Source organism: Struthio camelus, chromosome 21 (genome assembly GCF_040807025.1).
Source record: "Struthio camelus isolate bStrCam1 chromosome 21, bStrCam1.hap1, whole genome shotgun sequence".
NCBI lineage: Eukaryota > Metazoa > Chordata > Aves > Struthioniformes > Struthionidae > Struthio > Struthio camelus.
In genome coordinates this window covers 6,307,495-6,335,300 of record NC_090962.1, presented here as the reverse complement: position 1 = coordinate 6,335,300, position 27,806 = coordinate 6,307,495, and the positions used below count along the sequence as shown (strand labels likewise).

The 27,806-nt window shown below is 45.6% G+C and overlaps 1 protein-coding gene across 4 annotated transcripts in view; it reads left to right on the top strand.

The window, feature by feature from the left end:
- The window catches only part of CASZ1 (castor zinc finger 1), a 262,426-nt gene that overhangs the window by 36,861 nt on the left and 197,759 nt on the right, over window positions 1-27,806 (top strand). For 2 of the 4 annotated variants that reach the window (XM_068915717.1, XM_068915713.1), the window contains exon 1: window positions 22,585-22,706. The exons of 1 other annotated variant lie outside the window; for it this stretch is intronic. The gene's annotated coding sequence lies outside the window, so the exon portion shown is untranslated. Of the gene's footprint in view, window positions 1-22,560; window positions 22,707-27,806 lie in introns of those variants that run through there. One more of the 4 variants, XM_068915715.1, reaches the window with a different exon arrangement.

Here is a 27,806-nt window from a genome sequence, read left to right as displayed (position 1 = left end):
TCAAAACTTTTCCCAGCAGGAGGAAGGGAAGACTTGAAGCTTTCTTTGGTTTCTCTGAAAACACTTCCCTCAAAGGCTACAGGTACAGAAGGTTTTTTGAAGCAAACTCTGTGTACCAAATTACAGACTGGGCTAGGACCCTGACTGTAATTAATGGCAATGCTCAAGGAAGGAGATACTGCTTGTTCTGTGGCCCAAGTTCAAGATACCATTGCATAAACAGAAACAACAAGCCCTGAAGAGGAGTGTCCTGTGCTAATGTAGGTTGGAGGGCTTCATTAAGAGATTGGACAAAACAGATTAACTCTCCCCTTCTGTCTCCAGCCCTGCTGGGTTGCTGTATGCCTTTAGACCGAGAATGTCTCCCTTACACCTTTTCTACATGTCCCATTCAGTATCACTTAATTGCCCACCTCTATCAGTGACCCTGATGTCTACTGACCCACTGGTTTAAGCCATTGCAATTTCCTTCTCCTCTACAGTGTTCAGTGTAGATCTCTGCTCCCATCACCTCAGTGTCCCCTCTCATGCAGTCTTGAATCTTTTTCTTTCTCTCTTGAACCTTTCCTCTGTTCTCTCATTTTCTTCAGCCCCTCCCTGCAGAAGATAGATCCAATTCCTTCAGGGAAAAAAAAAAAAAAACCCACAATACATGAGCCCACCAGCTCAGCAGATTTCACTTGGTACTGTTTTGGCATCCAGTCCTGCCCATATTTCCGTGAATCATTGTGCCATTCGTGATCAGAGCTTCAAATGAAACTCACTAGGAATTTTTATTACTCCAAGAACAATGAAGTAATAGTCCAAACTACCAATCACCGGTGCTGGCAGGACAGGGCTCCCAGGGGAGTGCAGGGCAGTACAGCTTTAATTGTCCCTTTTTTCCCCCCTTTCCTTGACAGTGGTAAAGACTCCCAACCCCCTACATCTCTCCCATTCTTATATTTTCTTCTAAAACCCAGATCCTTTAATTTCTCTGTTTCCTTTAAAAGGAATCTTAAGTTTTGGAATAATACTGCCCCTGTGGCTAGGAATAGTCCCTGAATTGCTTGTCTGATTGTTACAAATCATTAATAACATCCTGCACTTGGGTTAGCTAGTAATAACACTTTGCTGTTGTTATCCCCAGATCTCAAAGCTTTGGGTGAAGGAGGTCAGGATCATAATTTTCATTTTACAATAATCATCATTTTCACAGAGGCACTAAGAGGTGGGATGCCTTGTCTTGGGGCAGAACCAAGTATAGAGCCCAGGTTGCCAGAGTCTCACTTCTTGGGGCCCCACTGCTTGTAACAAAAGATGACAAGGGGTCTTCCAAGCTCTTCTGGACCCGGACTTTACCAAGAGTTAGAGGGTGACGTAGCAGAGAGCATCAGTGAAACCTCAGTGAAACCTCTGCAAAGAACAGCAGAGGAATGCTAGTTTAGCAGTCCCACACTGGTACAGATGCCCCAAGGAGGTCTGGTTGTGTGGAAAGCTTGTAGCTTGTGCAGGCTCAGGCTCTTCCGCACGATGAGAAGTGCGGTAAGGAGGGATGTAATGCTGGGATAAGAAGCAGAGAGTGAAGAGCTCACAGCTCAGTGCAGCTCTGCAAAGGTCAAAGCATTGGCTTTCAGGGTCACGATGGAGCTCTCTGCTACTCTGCAGGGGACAGGTGAAATGTCTCTGCCTGTAGGAGAGTTTCCCAAATAGAAAATGAAACAGTTAATCAAATGTCTTACCTCTTTAGGCAGACCCTTTCGGGTGAACAACAGAGCTCCATTTGACCCAGTTCGTTTTGTTCTCATGACATATGTGTCTGAGATAGGTAGTCTGCAGAAGAGAGGCCAGCTGGGCAGGCCCAGGTCCCCCCTCCATGTCATTAGCAATGAGATTCTAACTTGGTGTGGTGGTGATGACAGGACAACCTCCATCTCATTGAGTGCTGTGTCAGAAGCTACTTTCAGGAAAAAAAGGACAGTGTGGAGAGTTGGAACAGGATGTTCTTGGAACCAGCAGAGGGAGAGGCACAGGAAAAGGTGCTGCTTTTTGGGTGACTTTCATTGCTGCAGAGAGGCCCCCGCCCCGTTCTCACAGCTCCTTTGGGCTAATGAGCCTCACAACCAGCATTGCTGGGTTTGAAGACGAAAAGAGCAGGCTGATGTTACTGCCGTGCTGTGGGTTTGGTTTCCCCTCCCGAGAGGAATGCCCTTCACTCTGCACACAGGATTTTCTCTCGTCCCATTGAGAGTGGGCTCTGTGCCACTTTATACTTTGGAGGATCATTAGCAGAAATCATTAGCTATAATACAACCTCCCCCATAAATCTCCCTTGCACCTGGATCATTTGTCCATGCCTAATTTCCATCTCCCTAATTTTATGATTTGTCCCTCATTTGATGAGAGTTTCTTCCATTAATTGTGTAGTAAGTGCTTCCAGATAAAGGGCTGAGGAGCTGACCCCATCTTGGAAAGACACAGTTTGGGCTTTTTTCCTGAAGGATAGAGACCCTCTGAAATATTCTTGCTTCCTTTTCAAAGGGCACCACTCCAAATCTTAAAGGCACCACAGCAGTTTCCCATAGGGAAAATGCCTCTTTCAGATAAATTCCGTTCGCTGGAGGCGCTGCAACGCAGATGAAAGCAGCAAATCTCCAGTCCAAGGTGTCCTCTGGCAGAGTTAGAAAAGTCTTGCAGGCATAATCTGTACAATTCAGTTCAGACCAAGGAGTAAAACGCTGCACCTTTCCCCCTGCCCAGAAGCGATTCCATATCCTCCCACAAAACTCTTCTTTGCTGAACTATTTCATGTTATATCAGGCTGCAACAGAGATCCTCCGTCAGTGCAATAATGGACGGGGAGGGAATTGGTCTGGTCAGTGGAGGAAGGGACATAGAGTCAGGCCTGCAGAACGCGTTTCCTAGCTCTTCTGCAGACCTTCTGGGTGGTCCAGAATAAGGCGTCTCTCTCTCAGTGCCTCCACTGCCATCTAAATAAGATGGTGATACTAGCAGTAGGGTGCCATGAGAGTTTAATTAATTAATTTGGAAACGCCGTGAGATCCTCTGATGAAATTCACTGCATCAGCACAAAGTACTATTTAATCTATGTTACATATGGGGATCCCAACAGCAGGAGCATCCCAAACGCAAAGGAAAACTAAACCAAAAAGGGATGCGTTCAAACTTTCTGAGCATTTCATTGAGAAGTTCTTTATATTTCTGACAAATAGGTGAATTTTTCCAAATTCATTTGTCCTTGAACTTCTCACTAGAGCGTGAGGCAGCTGAAACAGCTCACAGTGGGACAAACACCACCCACTGGAGCTCTCTCAGAGCTGAATTTGACTCAGTCGATCAGTTCCACTACGCTAGCTGTCTTCTCTTTCTCTCAGCCTAATCTCTCCCATCTTTTCTCATAGCTGTCCCGCAGTTGACATGGATCTTGGAAAAAACACCAAGATAAAGCCTGATTCAAAACACAGTCAGAGTGCAAAAACTTCCCTGGGACCCCGTGAGCCTTGGGTCCGGCTGTAACTGGTGCAGGAGGCAAAACTGTCAGATTCTCAGCACCTCTTACACGATCTCTTTTGTTTCTCTGGTGGTTAATTTAGTCTTGCAGATCTGTCTGCGAGAATCTTGCCCTGGTGCTCTTTTCTCTTGAGCTTTCTGTCCACTGCAGGGGTAGTACAAATTCGGTAGAAGGGCGTAGGAGAGGAGGGAGGCGCAGTGCTAGAAGCAGCTTGCACATTTTACAGGTAACATTATCTTTTATTGGCATCCTAAAAAGAATGTCAGGCACTAGAGTAGGGTTTTTTTTTTTTTTTAATTTCTGCTTCACTGCCATTCCGCTGCAGGATTTTTATCACATCCATGATGGCAGCAGAGGCAGGCAGTGCTCGGTGACACAACTGGCCATTCACAAGATTTCTGGAGACCTTCTGTCACATCCTCTGGAGTAAACTGTGAAGGTCTTTACATCATTTCTGTTCCAAAGCTGGAAAAACTCTTGAGACTGAACAAGGCACAGGCCTTTCCAGCTGACTGTCCAGCCAGAAGGGGCTCTCTCTGCTGGTCAGCCAGACCAGTGTTGTGAGAGATCTTCCCATTGAAGAATTTGACAAATTGAAAGAACCTTTGTAAAAGCGAACCAAGACAGACATTTCTAGCAGTGATCCAGGCCACGGAGTGTTCTTGCTCTCTCTGAAAGTGGGCAAAAACATTTATATTGATGTGGCCAGCATTGCTGGGTTTTCCCTCACCAAGCATTTCTTCCTGACCCCAAGAGCTTCTCAATGTAGTGAAGGAAACTGTTCTCACTGATCACTTTCATGGGACGGTTGACGTTGCTTCTCATTTTCACAGCAGCTCAGTTCTCTCTGGTGAAAGTTTATAGTAAGAGAAGACCTTTCAGAGCAGCAGCAAAAGTACCAACAGACTGGCCTTGCAGTCTGCCCTCTCTTTCCTTCCAACCTGCATGATTTTCCTAACTGCCTCCCTTGCAGTGGCACAAGAAAGATATCAAAAGTATCATCGCAGGACTCTTTCCCAAACCCATTGAAGAGCAGATAAGTCGGCTCTACAAGGGCAGTTGTACTGTTGCCATGAAAAGCATGAGTGAGAAAAGCCTTTGCCAGGTTTTGGATGGCCTGGCTGGTTTCAGTGAACTGGAAAAGATGCTGCACTCTGATTGCTAGAAGGAGCACCGGTGCCGGGGCACTGTTGTCTCAGCCCTCCAGGATAACACGTGTGCTTTAAAACCTGGGCAACAGAGACTCTGTGAATTTGCAGTGCCCTACATGACAGAGCAGGGCCGCTCCAGTGGCTGTCACTGCCACGACTGCCCCTCCAGCCCCAAGGCAGCCTGTGCTGTGAGAGCTCCAGGGGTAGATTTTTATTCTGTGACTTGTGCTGTTCCTCTGAGCCTCAGCAGCAGCTGCAGGGAGCCAGCAGCTGAGGTTTCTGGGTGTGTATGGAGGGGGGAGGAATGGGGCTTTAGGTTTTCATCCTCAGTTTTGCAGTTGCTGTCTGACCCCGCAAAGGCCTCTCCTCTCTTCTCGTAGAAGACAGCAGTAACAAGGAGTTGAGCACCTGATCCTTCCCTGTTCTCTCTGCCTTGAAACCTTCCCCTTTTGGAACATGGAGCCATGCAGTAGATGATGATGTGTCCCATATGGCGAGAGGGACGGCCAGAGAAAGAAGCTTTGTCTTGGCCACCCGGGCATCTCCCATGGCTCCTGCCTTTCAAGTTCAAGTATGATTTTTCCCCAGATCTCAATGACTGCAGGTAAAGAGGCAGCAGGTTAATTCCCACACTCATGCATGCCTTTTATGGAGACGATCTTAATAATCTTTGGACAAACCTTAAGAAGACACGAGATGGGCAGATTTTAGTTGGTGTATGCTAACATAGTACTGCCTAGGCTGACTGCCACCTAAATGAGGATCTGAGCAGAACTTCAACCCTAGAGTTTCTCCTTGTTGCTGCTCTGAGAATTGTCTCATACACTAAACCTCTTTCCTAGATTTCTTTTGCCAGAATGAGGCTATTTTTGCCAGCTGACACAACATTTTTACTAGCTGACACCGAAATTCAAAAAGCAGTGAATTCTGGGCTTCATGATTATCAGTGAAATATAGACTAATTGTATTGATTTCATTGCATTTTCCCCAGAGCATGACGGAGATCAGTGTTAAACCCCAAAAAGGAAACATTCACTATAGCTGTTATCTAGTCTTTTGAAATCAGTGGAAAATCCACCATTAATAACCTGCGCGAGTTCTAGATGAGATATGCCGCAGCCCACCTGGTTCTGCAAAATCAACTGTAATCAACCACAAAATCAGCTGTAGCCCCACCTTCCACCAAACTCACCCTCCGTGGAAAGGCTGAAGCTGTTGTTTTGCCTAGCAAGGAGGGACACTGTGTATTATCTCCTGATTATAGCAGGATGTAGGGAACGGGATTTCTGTGTCCTTTGCTCTGCCACTGCTTACTGCATGGTCTGAGGGAAAACATTTCCACATTCTTTTCCTCAGTTAACATATCTGTGAAATAATACCATGCTTTATATAAGATTTTGTTTTCAAAACATACACGTCATGTCCGTGTGCCACAGTACAATTACATTATCTGAGATAACAAGTAGGGGTAGGAAACTTATTGTCTGGCAGCATCTCTGCTGCGAGATGAATTGGTAGGATCTGTTCTTCTGAACTGCTGAACACCTGCACCGCCAGTTGAAGTCAGCGCAGAATCAAGGTGCCCCAACACTCCTGAGAATAAGGCCACTGGATCTTTGCAGTGAACTTTGAGGTACTCACGTAGGAAGTAGAGGAGCACGCAGCATTGTTGTTAGCGTTGTCAAGGACTCGTGCAGATCCCACCTGTGCAAAAATATTCACCTGGTGTTGAAAATCAGAGAAGAACGTTTGTCTCTGTTGATTTTGCCAGAGATCACAGCGGGTAGCAATACTGTGCAACTTAAAGCATTTAACTGAGTTTTTCTGAATCCCCGCTGAAGTTGCTGCCTGCTTTCTAGTGACTAGTAAAGAAGGTGGGCTCTTTGGTTTTGGTACTTTGCTTGCTTACGAGCTAGATGTCTGACATAACCCATGGAGGATCATGGGGGTATCCCTGAGCATACGCAAAGCGCAGATAGGTGGCCAACCACACAGTCTACCCCAGCGTTCAGATCAAGAGCTTGATTGCAATGGAAACATCCTGCAAAGTTCGTTCTGCTCTAGGTATGAATTTCTGCATTTGAAGGGACAGGAAACTGCAAAAGTAAGGGCTTTTATTTGTAGATATCCTGATTTTTAACTGTGTAAATCCACCGGATTTTTTTTTGATGATCCAGACACTCTGAGTATGAAACAAATTCCTTTCCAAAACAAATTCCACCACACTCAGCACTGACAGGTCTGATCTTCCTTTTGCAACTATCATACTGTGTTTGAGTGTTATGCTGTGCGTGAGTCTGTGTATGTGTATGCACGTGAGAGTGTGAGCGCATGTGCAGAGAAGCGTGTGGAAACATGTGAACGTGTGCAAGTGCCTGTGTATGAGAACATGTGCAAAAGGCTCTGTGTGTAAGACAGAAAGGGAGGGCATGTGCCTGTCTACAAACTTATGTTCGTGTGGGAGTATACACGTGTGGGAGCACGTGCATGTATGTAATTTTGTGCTTGTGTGGGAGAGAGGAAGGGAAAACATGGTAAAGTTATTTGAACCTGTTTGAAGGTCGGGTCTCCCCAAGGTTATCTGCTTTTTTTCCCTTGAATCTGTAAAGTAATGGTATTCACACTCACTACTTGAGAAGTGTTTCTTTTTATAGCTCTTCCAGATGACAAATAATGCCTGTTTTTGAAGTCCTTTTTAAGTCATTGTTCCCTGGACACAGATACCATGTTTGGGTGCAGGAGGGGAACAGAACGCAGAGCTATTTCCCCTTTCTGTCTGCAGGGAGCTTTACTGGGACTAGTGAAATTCCAGCCAGGATCATCCAAGGGGCTGCAGACTCACAGCACATGAGCTAATAGGACACCCTCTCCTTCAAGCCCCGTGACACAGGGAAAAAGAAGCGGACTCACCCACCACAGTCCACTGCAGGTTGTTCAGGTCTAGACCGGGGAGGCTGTAAAATCTAGCTTAGAAATTAGCGGTAGATTTCCTGGAGTAAGCCTCCCCAAGTTCGCCCATTGAGAATAAGCCAAATTTGGACTTGGAGAGTGGACAGGTGTCTGGATCAGAGCCACCGCTTGTTGGGGGCTGGGGTTGGCTGAGTTTTGCCCAACTTCAAATATTTTGGGCGCTGTTGCCCCCTGTGGGCAGTATGGGTGCGTGGGCAGCACGTTCAGAGTTTTTTCTCCTCCCCAACATGCAGCCTAGTACAACACTGAAGGCACTTTATAACACTGTTCTCTTGCTGTAACCGTTGTGGTTTTTTTTTTTAAAAACTAGCCCCTTCCTCCTTGCCTTCCCTTAACCCTCAGTGCTTTGGCTAAGGGCTCTCTGTCTGGCAGCAGCAATGCCAGTCTGTGCCCAGAAATTGTACTGTACTGTCTTGAGCACAGGAGTGTAGCAGTAAGACAGTATTTTGTGCTGCTCTGCCCAGGTAGACAACTCGCGCACGCCACAGGGCACTGCCATTCCCTGCTGTTAAACTGGAGATTGTGTGCACTCGGCACTGATGGAGGCTCAGCTGCCTATCCCCATCTCGGGAGTCTGGCCACTGATTTACTCTCCTCCCTGCAGCTGGATAACTTGAGTTTTTTCTGCTGGTCAGATCCTGAGGTGTGCTGGAAGCTCAGCGCTTGCAAAGGAAGTTTTCTGGAATATGAACTGAATGGAGCTCTTAGGATTTGGGCCGAAGGGAATTGCAGATGTTCATAAAGGTGTTCAGCTTCACATTGGAGCGACCTCAGGGAAAACGGCTTGGGGAAAAAGATGAGCAGAGTGGAGAAACGGGGAACAGAAAAGGGTCAAAAAGATGCAAGGAGTAATTCAGAAGAGGAGAGAGAGAAAGCTTGGTTGAATGGATAAACGGCCTGTGAGCAGGAAACGATATCTGAGTGAATGTATTAGTCAGACAGAAAAATTAGATGGTGTAAACTGATCCTTCCTGCATGGGGTGCTGAACTTTTTTGGTGACTTTAGAAGGCCATGTTTACAGTAACTTCAGCTCGTGACCAGGCTATAAAGGCAGACTCTTTGGGACAGGGAGGAAGGAGTGTTTCATTAACGCACACACCTGCCCCCATGGGCAACCTGGCCTTGCAGTTACTGGGCTTTTTTCATTTTAAGATTGTACTTTGCTTTTTAACATAGAAATATAAAATATGTATGTATATCGCTTATCAAAGATGATAACATTCACAGGAAAGGGAACATAAGTCCACTTTATAAGCAATAAATTATCTTCCCCACCCTTTTGGACTGATTAGCAGCTGCCTCTCACCTAAGCATTCTAGAGTTTTCCTTTTAATTTTTCACCTGAATTGTTTTCTCCATTTTAGCAACACTCATAGGGGGTGTTTTTATAAAAGCGCCTACAGGGATTGCCGATTGTTGTTCCCACTGAGCCCCTGAAATTACACAGGCATTTCTGAGATGCTCGCCCTAAATGCTGATTATCACAGAGTTTATTTTTAATACCGGGAGGCAAAGGCTACTTTAATTTGCTCTAGGTTTCCTTTCACCTGTATGGAAGTTACCCCAATTTGTTCTGCTCTGCGCAGTCATTGACAAAGTGTGCGTATGTCTTAGGGAGACTAAAGTTGAGAATTTAGAGCTCTTCAACTAAAGATCTGGTTTTTAAACCTGGTTAGATGAACAAGTACAAGTCTGCTGAGGGCAGTTTGATATTTGACATTATATAGCCCAATTTATCATTATAAACCATTGAAACTGCTTCTATCCTTGGGCCAGTTGGGCCAAATCAAATTTATTTGTGTTAGGATATATGCAGATGATTCAAGTCAAACCTTAGCCTAATAGGTTACCAGCAAAGCTGCCACACTAATTATCAATGCCGTTCCAGAGTAAAATGTGCCTGTTTGAACCACGTTAGATTTTACACTGGGCTCAGACAAACATGTTTTACTTCACCTTTGCAGCTGCTCAGGAGCACAGTCAGTTGCTGCACCTGGGTTGAGGGAGGATATCTTCCTAAACGTATAGGCAATCCCGAAACTTTTCCTACAAATTTTCATGATTTAACTATAATATCCAATGTCTTCAAATACATTAACTCATTGTGGACGTTCAGATTACGTCAGAATGTTTTCATAGAGACACAGCTTAATAACAGAGGATAAGGAGGCAAAAACAGGATTCACAGTTTTCCTCTCAATCCACTGAAGTGAACAGCTGTGTTTGTGAACCATGCCCACCTTCCCTGATACCCGAATTAGAGCAAGGACTTTGAGACTGAAGCCCAACACCATTCTGGAGACGTTTATAATAACCTCTCCAGCGAGTGGAAGGAGCCAGGCATGAGTTGGGGTGACCTGGGACTTTGCTTCCAGCTCCTCCCAGGACTGGAGCCATCACACGCCGGTCATACTGAAACGGGTCCTTGCGCGTGCTGAGCGTTCCTGCTTCCACTTGGGAACAAGCGCTGGCACACATGGCAGGGCAGCGACCTTTGCGTTTCCATAGGTATCTCAGGTACAGCGTGTTTGTGCTGTTGGAACAGGAAGGAGAGCTACCTGGAAGCAAACCCAAACAGAAACAAGGGAAGCCTGAACAGAGCCGAGTACCCGGCATCGCTGGGAGTGCACTGGGCGGACCGCTCTCTGTACAGCATTCCCAGTTAAGCTAGGACTGGTTGCGCAGAGCTGACTGGGTTTTCTACCCAGGCTCACTCAGGACCTGTGGTTCCAAGTACAAAATAGAGCCTGAGATCCAGTACTGTTCTCTCCTTTCTCGCTTTGTTCAGAGGTATTTTTCACAAGCAAATTGAACCGTTAATGCTAATAGAGCCGGATTCTAGTGGCAGAGCTAGGTGGCAGAAAACGTATGGTAAGGTCAGTAGTCTGGGTCTGGAAATGGTGAGAGCGGGAGGGTAGGACATGAACGTTTATGAAGGATCATTTTCTGAAGGTGAGGAAGCTCTGCTGGTGTTGGTATCGTGCTAGAGGACAAATGTTCCTTCCCTTTGATCTGTAGCCTGTTTCACCCTGTAGGATTTTCACAAGAGGATTTATCAGCCTGTACATTTGTTAAGTTGAAGCCGGAAAGGGAAAATAGTCCCTTCAGTCTTTGCTAGTGGAAATTGCTCTGTATGGAAACCCAGTACACAATGAGAAATAAATAAATTGAAATCCAGAGCTGAGAAATAAACAATCCCTGTGGGAATAATATGATCATAGGAAAATAAGAACAATAAATTGCCCTTCTCTGAGGTTTCAGGGCTCTTTAAAAACATCAAATCAGTCAGTCTCACAGCTCCTTCTGAACATGGCAGTGATCTTTTCCCCCATTTTACAGATGAGGATGCTGAGGTATAGAGTGGAAAATGATGCAAGTTCCAGTTGCAGTCTGTAATATATATGTACACTGCACAATACAGCACCTTTCAGAGATACCTGAGCTAGCTTGATATCAGAAGAGTACAGCTGTATTAGTACAGTGATCTGTCTGGTATAATTTTCTACTGCTTGCTGTACTTATTTAGCACTAGCTTGGGTATCTTTAACCAGCGTTGTATTGTGCAGTGTCGTCATACCTTGTAATCTGATTCACAGCTTCCCCGGCCCATTGTGATTTTCTGTCTGACCTCTGTCATAGGATGGGCTACAGGATTGCCCCAGCCTCTGTTCTTTACACCAGGAAGCGTGTGGTAGAGAGCAGTCCTGCCGTGGCTTTAGCAAATGAGTCCAGATGGGACAACAGTATTTCCCACCTCTTGATTTTTAGTTCTAAATTCATTTTTTTTTCTCGATACACCATTCTGGGTTCATTCCCTAATCCGGCCTCTGACTGACGCTTTTTGGTTTTACTGTGCTACCTAAAAGCAAACATGGTCTTTTTATTCGTAAGAGTTAAGAACATGGCCTTCTAAAGAAGAGCGAAATGAGAGTGGCCATCAGCTGAAAGTAGAGGAGGGAGGGGTGTCTCCACTGATTCCCTAGGACTGGCTGGCGCGAGTCGGGGGCAGGAGGCAGCCTCTGGTCTCTGGGCCTCTGGGGGTCACTGTAACTGCGCAGAAACAAGTTAGGCAGTGCACTTAGCAGGCCACAGGGAAAGCAAAACTTAAAGGTAACATATCCAAAAAGCAGTGGAGATGCTGGACTGCACTGTTAAACCGATTTGTTGGTTGCACAAAGTTCACCATGCCCAGCAAGGTTACCACTTGCGTCTTTCTGAGGTGCAGACTTCTACTCTGGAGGCAAACATGTATCTCCAATGGTTGCAGAAGTAGAGAGGCTGTAAGCCTCTTAGAGGGCAGTGGTTTATAAGCAAAATAGCCATAAATACATCAGCTAATGGATTAGTAACTTGTGTGTGTGGGTGTAGTGCATGTGCATACATATACATACAGACATGCATATACACGCATTTCGTTTTTTGCCAAGCTTAGGCTAAGTGGTATCATTGAAATAAACTGCCAGAAGAGTTAGGATCTTTTGGGTGAAAGTGTATGTGTTTGAAAATATAGCAGGAACAATATTTCCTTTGAATGGACCCCTGTATAAAGATATAATTTCATTGTAGAGCCTAACCAAAAAGTGGCCAGAATCAATCCGGTTGATGAATCCTGGTGAAAGAACAAATCTACAAACCAGAATTTGTTGGCAAATTGCTGGTAATTACATTGCGACTGATGATTGTTTTCAGACTCAAGGCTAAACTAAGAAATCTGAAGCATATTAATAATTATTACCCGCTGCAAAGCCCATTTCGCTGTGAGTTGGTTTCACACTGCCCTGGGGAAGGGGGGAGAGGTAAATTTGGTGCCACTGACGGATTAAGTGGATTAAGCCTAAGAATCAGCATTTTAGGCCCCATTATTATCTGGGAGCTGTGGCTCCCATTTTTGCACACAGATTACCAAAAAATGCTGTTCTCAGAGAAAATTTTCACAGATTTCAAAGGGAGAGGAAGATTCTGCGCGTGCTAAGGAAGAATGACATGCAAAGATATAATGCAGAGATACAGTATTTAAAAAGAGAGGACTAGTAACCACTAAGGGCTTGATCCAAATGCCTGTTGAAACTGAATGGACTCCTTCCCCAGGCTGCAATGGGATCAGGCCCTTGGTATTTTATAAACGCACATATATATTTAAAATTATTTAAGAAAGTTAAGATGATAGAGAGATTGTCAACTTCCAGCAGTGTTGGTGAGATAGTGTAACACCATCCTCCTAAGAGATGTTACATCAAGATGATCAGGGAATTATGTGCATAAAATAAATCCTCAGGCTTCAAGATAAGAACAGACTGCAGTTTCTTGCCATATGGTTCAGACTAAAATTTCTTGCTAGCCCAGCTCCGATTCTCTTCCTTCTCCTTCCTGATATGCTCCAGCTGAGCTCAGCTATTCCTGGGCTGGTTCTAAGCACGTTAAGAAAAATGTGTGTCAGTGCCCACTGTAGTTTATTTTCTGTAATGTAGACTAAATGGGCAATCCTCTGCACTGCTGTTACACTCTGCTGGCTTCCTGGGGTCTCCGTCAGTGCCTCAGGTCTGCCTATGTGTGATAAAGAGCAGAACAGGGACCTCAATCTTCTTCCTGGATGGGACTTTTGTAAAGCTTAGCCTCAAGCTCACTGGGGTCCTACTGGCATCACTCAGAGCTTTGCCATGTGGGAGATGTAACGTCACTTCAGCGGGGAGCAGAGCATTTTGGAAAGTATCACGGGAAATAGCTGATTAGAGAAAAGCAGTAGCTTAGGCCAAAGTGAAGGGGAATCTTCTCATTCAGTTGGGATAGATGATTTTGATCAATTTTGGCAGAGTCCAGTGCAATGGAGTTCTATTTTACATGAGCGAGGGAGAAAGAGAGAGAGGGAAAAAAGAGAAAGAGAAAGCAGTTAATTTGACTGCATAAAGATAAAAGAATGCAAGCGCCACCGAGTTTGCTGTTTATCTGGACATTGTGCAATGTTGCGGAATCAGATGTGGCTCTCTGGCTTTTGCACAGAGATGCCCGGGGAGAAATCCAGCCTTACTGCTAGCAACAGTGAGAGTTTTTTAGAGCGACTCCCCCATCCCCAGGACGGACTAAGGCCCATAGGGATGGGGGGTGGCAAGCGAGGGCAGCCTGGGCTCAGACCAGTACAGAAAGTGAATCTCTCCCACATCAGAGGAATCGGCCCCACCTGATCCAGGCCGGGTCCGTGGATTGTTCTGGGAACCCAAGATTTAATAGACACAGGAGGCCAAATGTCTCCTGCTTTTGCATGTGATGGATGGAGTAAGCCAAAGTACCAGGCTGGAGTGGCCCCAAAGTGTTTTTCGCATCACTGTAATTCAGCAAAACCTCCATTTAGCAGAAACTCTGTGGTAGGGGGGAGCAGGTAGTGAAATAGCCATTCTGTAGAGTAGCTTTCCTCCATCATTAGTATTCATCCATCCAAGCGTCCCCTCACTGGTGGGGTTAGGAAGTGATGGAAGTCAGGGATACCAGGACGATACAGGGAAGAGGCCAGGCTGGGTGCAAGAGGTTTGTGTAGCGACGTCCTGCTCTGCTCTGGAAGAGCTGTTTGAAACTGCTTCCTGATGTCTTCTCCTCTCCGCAACGCATCTGCTGCGAAAGCAAATTCACGGCGCTCTGAGCTTCCTAAATAACAGGAATTTCACTTTGATCTGAGGACTGAATTTCTATTTTCACCCCACTGCAGGGCAAAAAATGTCAGGGGATGCCAGAATGGCCAAACACATGACCGTCCCTTCCAGGGAGGAGTTTGGCTGTTTGGGGGAGGTGGGAGCCCAGCCCGGCACAAGGACGCTGTGAATTCACCCAACGTTAGGCTAGTCCTGTTTGATTGGGATGGCAGGCTCTCTAGGTGTTTAATTTAGAAACAAAGGAGGGAAGGGAGAGCTGCAGAGGTTACAAGGAAGAGCAAAGCCCTTGGATTGCAGAAGGTCTATGAGGTCCCGCCAGGTCTGGATTGATTAGTATTCAGTATTTATAATATCTCCATAATGGTAAAACAAAAGAAAACAAGCCCAGAGAATGCATTTTTAATCATCAATCATTGCTCTTTGTTTGTCGTGAATGAGCAGCGAGGGGAAATAGTCTTCCATAATCACCTCCCTTCACATCTCCTGCCACGCAGGCCTTGCTAGATGCACTAAAGGGAAATAAATAAACAAGCAGCAGATCTCAAAATAAACCCCAGAAACCTGGGCGCTACGTGGGTTATCACACCCGCACACAGGGGGCTTCTTGGAAATATGAGGTGGGGGAGGGAGAGTGAATGCAGGAGACAAAGAGAAGGAGTACGTATGGAGAGGGCGTTACAAGCAGGAGAAAAGAGGGACATGAGTTACAGAGGGGCAGCAGGTGAAGGAGGAAGAAGCATTCTGGAAACTGGAAAATGGTGAAACAGTCAGTCAGCAAAAGCATGTCAGAACAGAGACTTCTCCTGGGACATAAGTCATTGGGACGTAAAACTTGAAAACCCACCTAATCCAAAAGAATTTCAAACTTTTCCGTATCTCAGGATCACGCGATTTTAGGATTTCCACATGAAAAGATTTTTTTTTCCAAGGATAGCATTCACTCTCCGGAAAAAAAATATTGAAAAGCCCACAGTTTCTATTAAGAGCCCCAAAAAACATATCTTATCAGGAACAGCTCTATGCTGAACTTCTCCAATGGGATCCCTGCTTTGATCTTACAGCAGTTCTCACAGGGCCTTTATTGTAGTCCCAAATGCCTCTTGGGAAGAAGGGAAACATTATAATTCGTCCTTAATAAGTGAGATAACAGGCTGCTGGGAGGGTAAGGCCCAAATTTTCTAAAGCAGGGCTGGTGACTCCACACCCACTCGGTGCATTTAGCTCATGTTCTCAGAGAGACGGGAGCCCGGAGCCAGCAGAATGACGTGTAAGGAATAGACACAGTACATCTGAATCCTATTGAAAAATAATAAAAAGGTAATGACTTTGTCATTACTGGACATGGGTTTGTCTGTTGGCGGGGGGGAGAGGAGGTGTTCTTCTGCGTTCAGACTGTAAATAATGCTTCCCATTATCCTGTACAGCGCCCATACATCCCTTATTCAGTCCCTGCTTTGCCCACATTTCACTTGGGCCGGCTTGCGAAGCCCCCGTGACTTCCTGCCGCGTTGGCATACGTTGCTGGGAAAAAAGGAGAGGGCCAACCAGCTCCTTCTTACACCTGTGCCCCAGTGCCAGCATGACCATGGAGGACACTGAGCAAGGCAGAGGTAATAAGTGGCCTCCCCTCGCCCAGGACGTGGGTGTGAGGGGTAAGGTGGGAGCAAACCTCAGCCCAAGACGCATATTGGAAGGGGGTCACGTTTCAGAAAAGTCCTTAGGTAGACGTGTCTTGATAAAAGCCTTCTGTGATACACTAAGAGATGGAGCGTGTGGGGGTTATCATCCTGTAGTTAGCTCTACTTTGCACACTTAAAGCTGCTCAGCTGCTTAGTAGCAGTTCCTTAAGCAGTTGAAACTCAGTTGCAATCAGTGGTGTACCCTCAGACTTGCTTTGATGTAATTTAAACCAGCTATTAAAAGGCCAAACTAGTTTGAAGTAACCCTGTCCTTAACCAAAATCAGGGCACTCATCAGAGTTTGCACTGGGTTTCGTGAAAGAGATTCAAAACTGCAAATCTCAGTTTAGTAGATGAAGTTTACTGGTGGAATGGGAGTGGCTTGAAGAACTGCTGTAATTTGGGACCTATCTGGAAAACAGCAGCATGTAAACTAAAGGACTGTTTTTAAGTCAATGTCCTGAAATGTAGATGCCTATATGGATATTTTTAAAACTATATTTATATTAGTAGCTGGATATAATTAAGAACTGATTTAAGCTCATACAAAATAACTCCCTCTTGCACCCAAACTGGAGTATCCACAGTGAGAATTGCATCTGTTAAGCTAAATTAGTCAGAAAATCAGGCCAGCTTTATGTTGTAAACAGACTTAGAGCTTTGGAGGATATTCCAGTTCTGTGTCCAGCTCTGCCACTGATTCACTGTGTCCCTAGGCAAGACTCTTAACTTTTCCCATCTATAAAAGTGGGATAATAAAACCTACGTAGGTGCCAGGTGATGTAGTGCTTAATTAATTAGTAAATTAATATAATGAACTCGAACTTGAAAGTCTGTATCAGCACAAGTGAATTGTTAATATAAATTTTTATTATTTATTGCTATTTAGTTGATTATTTTCTAACATAGGCAGGCTATTACAAACATACAACTTCACACTTGATTTCCAGTTTTATTATTGTTGTTGCTTATTTATTATTGTTTTCTTCTACATTTATTTATTGCTTTCAGTAGCCTCCCTTAGGACTAAGCCCCAAAGCAGTGGATATTACCCGGACACACAGACTAGTGAAGTCACAGAGAAACTGTGGGGCAGAACTGGGGTTCAATGCCAGATATTTCTTGCTAAACGCCAAGTCTTTTGCTTGGACCTTTGTACACATTTAAGGCAAATAAAACAGACAAAGACAGATTCTGACCTGAGCAAATACTATCTACTCTCATTTATAGCAGCCAAAAACCATTATCAGTCTGTAAGCCTGTAATTTGCCCCACAGAGTTTCAATATTTTGTTATATATTTACACACTTATTTTTTATATGTCTTTCTAAACAAAAGTTCTCTGACGTTTCAAAACACAGGGCCTGATCCTCTTGAATATAAATAAGTCTTGCCCCACTGCTGTCAGTGAAGCAACGCCTGTTCTGCTCTGAGGATTTGGACCATGATACAATGGGGATCCAGTCAAGATTTTGTTTTCTTCTGGAGCGGGCATATGCAAAGACATAGTTGCCTATGAGAAAACGGCACTTGACAAACAATGTCACATGATATGCTCTGCTTACTTGGGCTACTCTTATGATAAAAGTGAAACCAGATAATATTATATTTACAGCTGAAAAAAATCTCCTCCTTTGCAATTACTTTTCATTTTCCATTACAAAACTAAGTAATTCCACAAGGTTTTTCTAGTGCATGTCTGAGTGCATGTCTTCATTCCTCCAGCGAGCTGTGAAGCAGGATGAGAGGTCGTGGGTTGCACCTCGGCCTCTGCTAGGTTTGGCAAAGTTAGGACGTCTGGTGGCTGTTGGGTATAGCCTCTGTGAAACGGATGGCTGTTTCAGTCGAGTTTGGTAGTGTGCTCAGCCTCCACCCCAGCCTCCCACTCAGTTCCCAGTTCAGGAATTAACGTGGTGTGCGCTGATGTAAAGCGTGCCATCCGGTGTGAGCAGGCACGAATGAGGCCTCTTGGCCTGATTCTCTGTTGCCACGCACGCTAGAGCAACAGGAACCCCCCTTGCAGGCCTCCGTTTTTCCCTCTAAAGAAAGCAGTAGCCAGGGCACATCAGGGTGAGCTGAGGACAGAGTTAGAGCCTTCAGCTTGAATTTCAGTGCTTTTGTCATTTTAATCCCGGCCCTTCTCATGTTGTTTTAACATCATTTTTCTTGTGTGAGTAATTTTTTAAGGGTAAGTAAAGTTTTCTCAGGCTGCACATTCACAGCTTAGCTAGATGGGAGTGTGTTCTGGGATATGTGCTGGGTGTGAATAAAAAACATTCACGTCTAGTCTACAAGAAAGGCCTAGTCTACGTGCTCCACCAACAGAAGTTCTTCTGTCCTTCAGTCAAAACAGTCTCCTCACTTGGGTTCTCTACGGCTTGTACTGCCTCATCATGCTCGTATCTGACCACTTTCCAGCGGTGCATGAGGGAACATGACAGATATTTGCTCTCTGTGTCCTTGCACCCCGTAGACAACTGTGGTATGTTTACGCAAGCTGCAGGCACGCTACCCCAGTTTGGAAATATGAGGACCCCCAGCAGAAGGGGAAAACGTTCCGAAAGTTGGGTTTGAGAGAGAAATTTCTGGATTTAACCAAGAGTTTTGGACAACTGACTTAGAGGACAATCTAATAATGAGTTGGGATGTTATCTTTGCTAATTGCTGAATGATAAAGAGCAGGAAAGGTGGCTTACGGTTTCAGTCCTTGGAAATTTATTTGAACTATGTAGTTCGATACAGCAAACGTCTTATGGGCAGTAAGCTTGCAGCGAGCAGGATATCCTCTCCCCAAGGGCAGCAACCACTCTTACAGCTACATGCTGCGGGAGCTAAAGAAAGACTGGGAATATGTAAAACCTGTTTGGAGATGGAGGGACATGTGGAACCTGAGCTGCCCATGCGCTTGTGCACCTGAACTAGGAGTGCATCCCTGTTGGCTTGTTAAACGTTCGGACAAGCAGCAAACAGCAAAAATAGGAACCAAAACTGTATCAAGTCCCACTGGCAACAGCAAACGCTGGTGAAGAAAACTGTAAGGCAAAAGGGAATGATGGTGATGTCCAACTTTCTTTTGGGATTTTTTTCCACTGTCATGTCGCATACTTAAAAAACAAAAAAGCAAAAATGAGAGACAATTTGGTTAGAACTAAGAAGTTCTTCCAAAGAGACAAGGGTGATCGAGTTCAAAATAGATCCTGAGCAGAGGGCAAGGAGCCTCCATTGGCAAGAAGAAAACTGACTCTGTACTGGCTGCTCCCCAGGTGCTCACAGACGAGCAAAGTTTTGTCAGACTCTGCTTCTGTAGAGAAGATTTATTATTGAATTTGCCAGCACTTTTAAACCATTGCATAGATTCGGGGAGAAAGAAAACAATATTTTGGTGGTCATCAGAATGAAATTTGATGCGTCCAGAATTGGAAAAATCCTCTTGGGATTGCTTCACCAATGGCCATGCTGCTCCTTTCTTAATCTTTCTGTGTTTCAGACCCACTTTTATGATGGATGCAGATGCCAGCGCTTATGGTTTGGGGGCAGTATTGACACAAGAACACAAAGGACTTGTGGGGGTGGTGCCTTCTTACAACACTAAATTAGCTCGAGAGAGATTACTGCACCACTTAAAAGGAACTCCTGCAATGGTTAAATCTATAGAACATTTTCATCCAGTGTTCAACACGGAAGTAAAATTGCTTTAGGTTGATGACAGGAAGACGCTGCATAAATAGTTAAGCATGCATCATTTGCAATTTGCTCAATTATTTTATTTCTATCTAGAACAGGCTGTGTAAGGTGTCATTACTTTCTGTTCTGGCTGGTTTAGGAGCCATGCGTCCGGGGGCCTTTACTGGGACCTAATATGGCAAACAGCTGACGATGGCTGAATGGTGGGTTTTGTGCAAGCAAACTTCAGAAAGCAGGGACAAAGTAGTCAAAGGGGGCAGGATGAATAAGCATGAAGAGTGGGGCTCTAAAGCAAGTGCGGAGGGAGCTTTTGGGCAAAGCGTGGCTTGGAAGGAGGCTCGAAGCTGTTGTCAGAGATAGTTTCTAAGGTTATCTGACTCCTGCCACGTGCAGGGGGAAGGCAGGCCTGAGCGCGCTTCGGCAGCAAGCAAGACCGCCTCGAAACGCTTGCCTGTCATCGAGTTCCCCTCCTAACTGCATCAGCCCCACAGCACTCCAAAATTAGCCAACTTCCAGGTAAAAGGAAGACCATTCAGACTGTATTCAGCAGCCAAATGAGAGAAATGCAAAAAAGTGAACAAGAAGAAAATAAGAAGAAGTAAATGCAATTAAAAATACAGATTCAATTTTCCCAACGCTGTTCTCCCAACGCTTCATTCTTAAGGAATGCCTCCTAAGCAAAAGAATCCATAGCTTGGAAACTGCTCTTTTTTACTTTTATACCAGAGGCTGGGACATTTACTTTTAGAAACACATGGTTTTTAACCTGACAGTGTCTCTCCAGCTTATGAATTCAAGAAGTTTGGTCTTTTTACTTTCAGCAATTTATAAATACTTGCCACAGTTACTCTAACAATCTCACACGGTTCTATTTACTTCAATTATCCCATTTTCATCTCCATTTACTGCTTTCCTATTGTGAGCAGGTGAAAATAAATAACTGCAGAATGACAAATACCAAACAATATTCAAATAAACAAAAGCCCAGATTCTGCAAAGACACAGACACTTTAAATACTCTAAGGGTTTCCACGGAAATATGTCTCTTCACTATAAATTCAGCCTGGTTAGTAAAAGTCCACTCTTTACGAGACCTAAGCATTTAACTAAATAGACGTACATTGCTGAACTTGTCTCTTCAAAATTCATGAGTCAGGCCCCCCCCGCCAGCTGCCAAACTATGGGATTTTCTCCGAAGATATTGAAAACCAATGTCGTCGTAAGTTTTTTACTTGTCCTCTGGCTTCTGAGGCTTTTCGAAACACTAGGCCGCGTTTCCAAGCTTTCTTGTGTAAACACAAGTGCTCAAAACATGTAATTCCAGGAGTTGGGGATCAAAGAAGAACACCAAATATTAGAAGACTCACAATAAAAGCTCAAGAGTTGGCAGCAGTCCTGCAAACACTCATGTACATGAGTCACTTTTACTCACATGAGTAGTCACATTGAAATCAGAGGAATTACTCTATTATTATTAATTATTATTATTATTTATTTGTGTGGCAATAGCACGTAGAAGCTGCGGTCATGGAGCAGGGCCCCACTGGGCAAGACTTGCAAATACAGAACAAAACCCTGGTTTCTGCCCCAAAGACCTTACAGTTTAAGCACCGGACAAGAGACAACAGGTGGAGACAGAGGCAGACAGGGAAGCGCAAGGAAACGGCGAGACGCTCCTGCAAGGGGTGCTGTGTGGGTGTGCTGACGCACAACTCCCTGCTCCGAATGAGTAAAGTTATTCAAGAGTTTACAGGCTTGCATAGCTTGGGCCTAGGGCCCAAATCCTGCAAGCCGTGTTAGGGAGGCAGAGGCATTCACCTGCATGCACTCCCAGCAGCGTAGCTCAGGCGCCGGCAAGGCTGCAGGCAGGACTCGGAGCCCATAAGCAGGGTGCGCGGGTGCAGGTGAGCCGGGGCTCTTAGTCCCTGCGGAGGCAGCCGCGTGACGAAAGGGTCTCGCGTGGACTGCTCGGCTGAGCCAAGGCCACAGAAAACGCACACCGAATTGTAATACCTATACCAAGTGGCTTAGTAGGATGATAAAGCTCCAAAAGAAAAGATAGAGCTGAAGAAAAAAGTAGTTTCTTAACGCATAAATCTGATGCCTGACTGTTAGAAATTCAGATGCGTGGGAACAGGGGGGGAACCTTGGCTCGGCTCCTGCGGAGAGGTCCCCCAAGCCGACCCCGGCCCTGAGGCTGGCTTGCTTGTCTGTCCCCTGAAGTTCTGTGGGATCCAGACCTGCAAAAGGTAGTCCTGTGCATAAATGCTAGCAAAGGAAGTACTATAAGCTGACAAACCATAAAATATTATAAAACGATAACTATGTATTATAAAACCATTGTAGTTGTACATGCAGTGAGAGAGTAGTTAGTTCTAAACTTGAGTGAAATGCAGAGTAAGATTATAAGCAAAAAAAGTAGCCAGGTTTATAAGTTTGTAAAATGGAAACTAAACACTACACGTAAGGAAATCAGCTGGAGAATAAAGAAATAAGTGCAAGATAGTTATTCACAATCTCTATTTAGTTTAATCTTAGGAAACGAAGGTGAGCGGAGGTCACCAGGTTGCAAACTAGACAATTTTATAAAACTTCCAACGCCCTGCTGGGAAGGAGGGCAGGTGGGGCAGAGAGAGAGCCTGGCCCAGAGGCAGGCCTGGAAATAGGAAGTTGCCCCCCAACGGTGGCTGGGAAATGGGGACACTTTTCTCCCTTGCCGGGGCAGGGCGATCCGGTCCGGGTTTTGCGGGTGCCCCTCCCTTGCCTGGACGCCGTGCCTGCTTGGAGACCGAGTCCGTTCCATGCCCGCTTCCCTCTCCGCCGCTCCCCCCTTCCCCTCCCCAGCCAGGCCGAGGGCAGAGGGTGGCTCCGCTCCAGTCCGGGTTTTGCGCGCCGCCTGCCCTCCTGTTAGAAATAGGAAAATTCAATAATCAAAGCAAAGGGGAGCGCGAGGAGGAAAAATCCGGGATCAGGGCAAGTTTGATGGCGCATGCGCGCTGCAGCCTCCATCCCAAACACACACACATTTCCCTTGACTTGGAAAGTCACCCAAAGCAGCCCCAAGTGCAGGTAAGCCCGTCCGCCGCCGCCCGGCAGGTGGGCACTGCCCGCGCCCCGCCGGGCGGCAGCGCGCCGGCCCCGCGGCAGCCGGACGGACGGGCGGGCGGGCGGACGGGCGGGCAGCGGCGGTGCCCGCGGCGGAGCCGGAGCGGGAGCGGGAGCCGGGGCCGGGGCCGGGGCGGGCGGGCGGCGCCGGGCAATTTCCAGGAGTTTTTGCGGGAGCCCGGGAAGGGGGTGCCGGGGAACACGTGTTCCCGCTTCCCGCCGGGCGCAGGTAACCGCTCCCCGCCGCGCCGCCCCGGGGGTCCCGGCGCGGCCGGGCGGGGGCAGCGGGCGGCGGCGCGGGCACAAAGTTGGGCGAGCGGCGGCGGGGGCGCTCGGCGGGCCGGGCCGGGCCGGGCCGGGCGAGCCGCGCCAGGGAAGTTTCTGCAAAGTGGCGGGGCCGGGGCCGGGGCCGGCGGCGCTGCCCGGCTGCCGCAGCGGGGACGGGGCAGCGGCGCGGTCGGTGCCCGGCCCCCGGGCGAAGCAGCAGGTTATTTTTACCCGGTGGCATGTGCAGAATGCGCAGCTGATTTGCCATCCGGAGCCAGGAAGCTCTTCCCCCCCCCCCTTCCCCTTCTCTCCCCCCTTTGCCCGCTCGGCCGTGCGCGCAGCGGGGCCGGGGCTCCCGGGGCGCCGCTGCCCATGTTTGGCGGCCCCGCGGCCGCGGAACAGGTGTCCGAGCCGTCACTCAGCGCCGCGGCGCCGACTAAAAAGGAGCGGAGCGGTGCGGAGCGGTGCGGTGCCGGCCGGGCGCGGGGCAGCCCCGAGCGCCGCTGCTCCGCGGGGCGGCGCGGAGCCAGGGCGTCGGGGTGGGGGGGGGGGGGGCGGCTCGGCCGGCACCGCACCGCACCGCACCGCTCCGCGGGGCCGCCCGCTCGCTCGGCAAAGTTTGCGGGCGCTGCGCGGCGCGGGGTCGGGCCGCTGCGCGCCGCGCTACCTGCGCCTGCCGCCGCGCCGGGCTGCCCGGGGGAAACTTTGCAGGAGCGGCGCGGCCGCTTTCCGCCTGCCCCCTCCTGTCCGCGCCGCAGCGCTTCGCCGCCTCGTGCCCGCAAAAACAGCTTTCCCTCCCCTGACTTCATTGATGAATATATATTTTTTTCTTTTCCTCCCCCCCTTTATTGGTTTGCTAACTCCTAGCGCGAAATAATTCCTGGCGAAGGCTTTGGGCTTCTCGTTTCCAGAAGTCCTGCGTGTTTCCCACCTGCCCTTCGTTTCTGTGTTGCTGCCACCTTGTTAGCCACCCTAAAGGTGGGTTGGAAGAGTTTATGGGGGAATATTGTTGAACTTAAGTAATCAAGTTTCCAGATCTTATGCCTCCTGTTTAATTTATTAGACTAGTTATTTATTCTGTTGATGATAATCTGTTGCTGGTTTCTATGGAGATGTTAAACTGATCTCTTTCAGAAATCAAACTCCATATGCACTAAAACGTTTAAAGGAGCAGTGTCCCCTTTTGTTTTCAGACTTTGTACCTTTTCAGTGCTTTTATTGGGCTCCTGTATATTTTATATATTAAAGTCTGAAGTTGAAGCTTTCTGCAAGACAGAGCTTATTATGGCTAACAGAAAGTCAGGGCTTTGATCCTTTTTTTGCATCATCATTTAAAACAGATCATTTTTCCCCCCTCATCACACAAGATAGCAGAACCCTTTCAAGATCAAAGAGTCCAGCTAAAAACTATTGTTTAAAAAAAATAGAAAAAGAGCCTGTTAAATTAGGAGGATGTTTCCTTAATCTCCTTATTTTGTTCTAAAGATTTTTTTAGCAGTAGAAACAACAAGAACAAGAGAAACTTGTGGCAACTATTTTGTTATTTTTGTACCTCCCGAGCCTTTTTAATGTTAAAATAGGTTCAAAGTCAAATATCTCTAAAGATAAAGTGCTTGTTAGGGTGTTTTTATTACTTGGTTTCTAAATGTGGAAGGTCAGAATCCAGAAAGCTATCGCATTAGAGAAGGTTTTAATAGTCTTTGTCTCATCTTAATGAGAGAGAAATCTAAAAAACATTTTCACTTCAATATTTATCAGTTATTTTAAAGAAGAATCTCTGCATATGACTCAGTTTTCATTTTTTCTTAACTTATCCATGGTATCGTTACATTTGGTTCAGTGTGATATTACTTTTAAAAAAAGTGATTGAGGTGAGAAAAGAGAATTTCCTTTAAGCTTAAATTTGAGAACTCATAATAAGCTCCTGTGTTGATCAGGCTGATGCACGCTACAAACCAAATGTTTTTTTTGCTCATCTTCTGGAGAAAAGTTAAAGGTTGGCAGAGAAAATACTGCCAGCACAATGCATTTTTAACGCAGTAGAAGCAGTGTTGTACTTTTTCTTAGTATAGCTTCAAAATGTTTCGACTCCCTAGAAGAGAGACCTCTCTCCTCTCAGTACACTTCTAGTCTTAAAAATAAAAGAGTAAACCTAGAGGAAATAGTGCTTTTAACCAGTATAACTCATGTATGTATGTGTATGTGTGTATATGTGTGTATATATATACACACACATATGTATATACATGTGTATATGTGTGTGTGTATATATATAAAACCATATAAAAAACCCTGTGGTCTGTAATCAGTCCATGCTAGATTCTATGTTTTTTTCTTGTTAATTTTTCTCTCTTTTTTTTGTGTGTGTGTGATCCCTAGTGCAGTGGTTCATTTTAAAATATTTTTGTAAATCTTCTGTTTATTTGTTTGATTTGAATTGCAAACAGAATCGACTCTGACAAGTAAAAAGAGCAAGGGGGAAAAAAAAGGAAACACTATGGCTTTAAACTCAGGAGTTTGCATATTCTCCTTGTATCTTTCCCCTTTGCTAATTATTGTGTTGTTTTCAGAGCAAATATGTCATATCCATGGCGACCAGGCAGGTTTATTGTCTTTCAGAAGCAATAGCTCACATAAGTAATTAATGACTTCTTTTTTTTTCCTCTGGCTTAGGTTAAACAGATCATTCAAGGAAAGTCATATCTCTCTCTCCCTCTCTCTCTCTCTCTCTCTTTTTTTTTTTTAGCCCAGTGACATAAGAACATGAGTTAGAACAAGAAAATACTTTAACCAAGAAGTCAACAGCTTATTTTTCCTCATTTCTTTTTAAAAGCTCCAAGTGTCAGCTTTCCACACACATGACGTTGTCATTCTTGCAGTTTCAGAGTGAAGCCTTGGTACAGGGAAAAGCCACTGAAAGCTGGAGTTCGGTTGGTGGTTGTGCAGCTGAGCAAAGTGTGTGCGTGTGTGTCTCTGCGTGTGTATGTATGTGCGGGGAGGTATTATTTTTGCTTAAGGGTTTTGCTGTATACTGGGAAACACGTTTCCCCCAGTATTACCCCCAGTTCCCCCCCCCCACCGTCATTCTATCTGTATTAAAATCAGTGTTAAAATAAAGGTGTGTTTTTTTGTATCTTACAGATTGTAATTCAAACAGTTTCCAGGAAAGAATTAGTAATTCAATTTTATATACAGCATATATACACACACACTTGAACTCCACCCAAAACAATCAAGCTAACTGGAAAAAAAAAAAACTTATTTCCTTTTTCTTTTCGAGCCCAAGCAAACTTGCGCAGTGACTTTCAAAAGCCTATTACAAATAGACCCCCATTTTTGCCAAGAGTTTGCTGCAGGTACGAATCTTGTCCTTTCCCTTTCCAACTGTGTTTCTTCCTATTAAACCAGAATTTGCTATCTGTCCAAGCCAGGGACTGGTTATCCGCTGTGATTTACTGAGGTGGTGATTTTCTTTCCCCCGCCCACAGGCACCTTCACCCCTGTTTTGTTTTTGCTAATTTCATTTTCAGAAGGATTTATACACAGTCCAGCTATATAAATTCCTCGTGAGATAAAAGCGCTGCGCACTTCCATAAACAAAAGCTTTCACTCGCGTCCTGTATTCCCTTTTTCTTAAAACAAAATGGGGAAAAAACCTAAAAAACAAAACCCCAACCCGTTCGACTGAAGCAGGTATCATAAATATATGCTGGTAATGATTCTGTATTCCACAATGCTGCTACTTTAACTTTTAAAATCTGTTTCCTTTCTGGTTTGTAACATTAATCAAAGAACCGCTTCCTTCCAATTTTTCCACAGACTGGGGCTAATTAGAACCACTCGAATCATATTTTGTAAATTCCATGTGGATGTTACTTTAGGTTTCAAGAACGCAAATGCTTCAGGTTCAGTCTGACTAGGCGCTCTTAGGGTTATTTTTATTAATGTTTCTGCCTCTAAAACCAGTGCACGCTTTCTCTCCATCTACCCAAAACACATTTGTGGGTTCACACGTTGGGCTGTATAGGAAATAGGCATTACAAGTTGAGGGGGGGGGAAAAAAGCCAAGAAAGCAAGAGATTTTGCAGTGTAGTTTCCAGAGAGCACCAGAGAAACCCCTAAGTACTGCGAAGCTGAGGATTCAACAGACTTGATAATTGAGCCCTTAACCTCCTGATGTCTATATCAGAAAAACAGGCTAGCAGAGGAAGACAAAGAATAAAAGCAAATACTGGGGAGGAGGAAGCTGGGGAGACGACTGAAACATTGAAGTATAGTTCAGTGTACGTATAAATCTCTATATTACGTTTCCTTAGGCTCCGTTTTCCCCTCTCACGAAACATAGCTGGTTTAAAGGTGGCTTTGGGAGAACTCTGATGTTTTGAACGCAGCCGAGAGGCTGGTGTTTCTGTAGCACGAACAGCTCTAACTTGGAGAGACTTTTCTCAGAATTGGTGTTAATGTTTCCCCTTTTACTTTCTTTTTTGAAAGACTGACTAGTGGTTTTTTTTTTTTTTTGTCTTTATGGAAAGTTAAATTGCTAGAAGTTGGGAGTTTTCAGGTTGTGACTATTAGGCTGTTTGATTTGAATCGAACCACTTTGAGCACCCGGCAGGATGACTGCTTGCATGCTCTGCGACAGTATTTCTCTTCTATATATTTGTGTACCTAAATAGGGCATCCAGGAATTAGGGGTGAGTGGGCTTGCAAGAGGGATCTTAAAGTTAACTTGCTTTTGGTATATAAGACTGCAGCTTCAAAGAAAAGCATGAGCGCGTCGTAAATTTTGCTAAAATT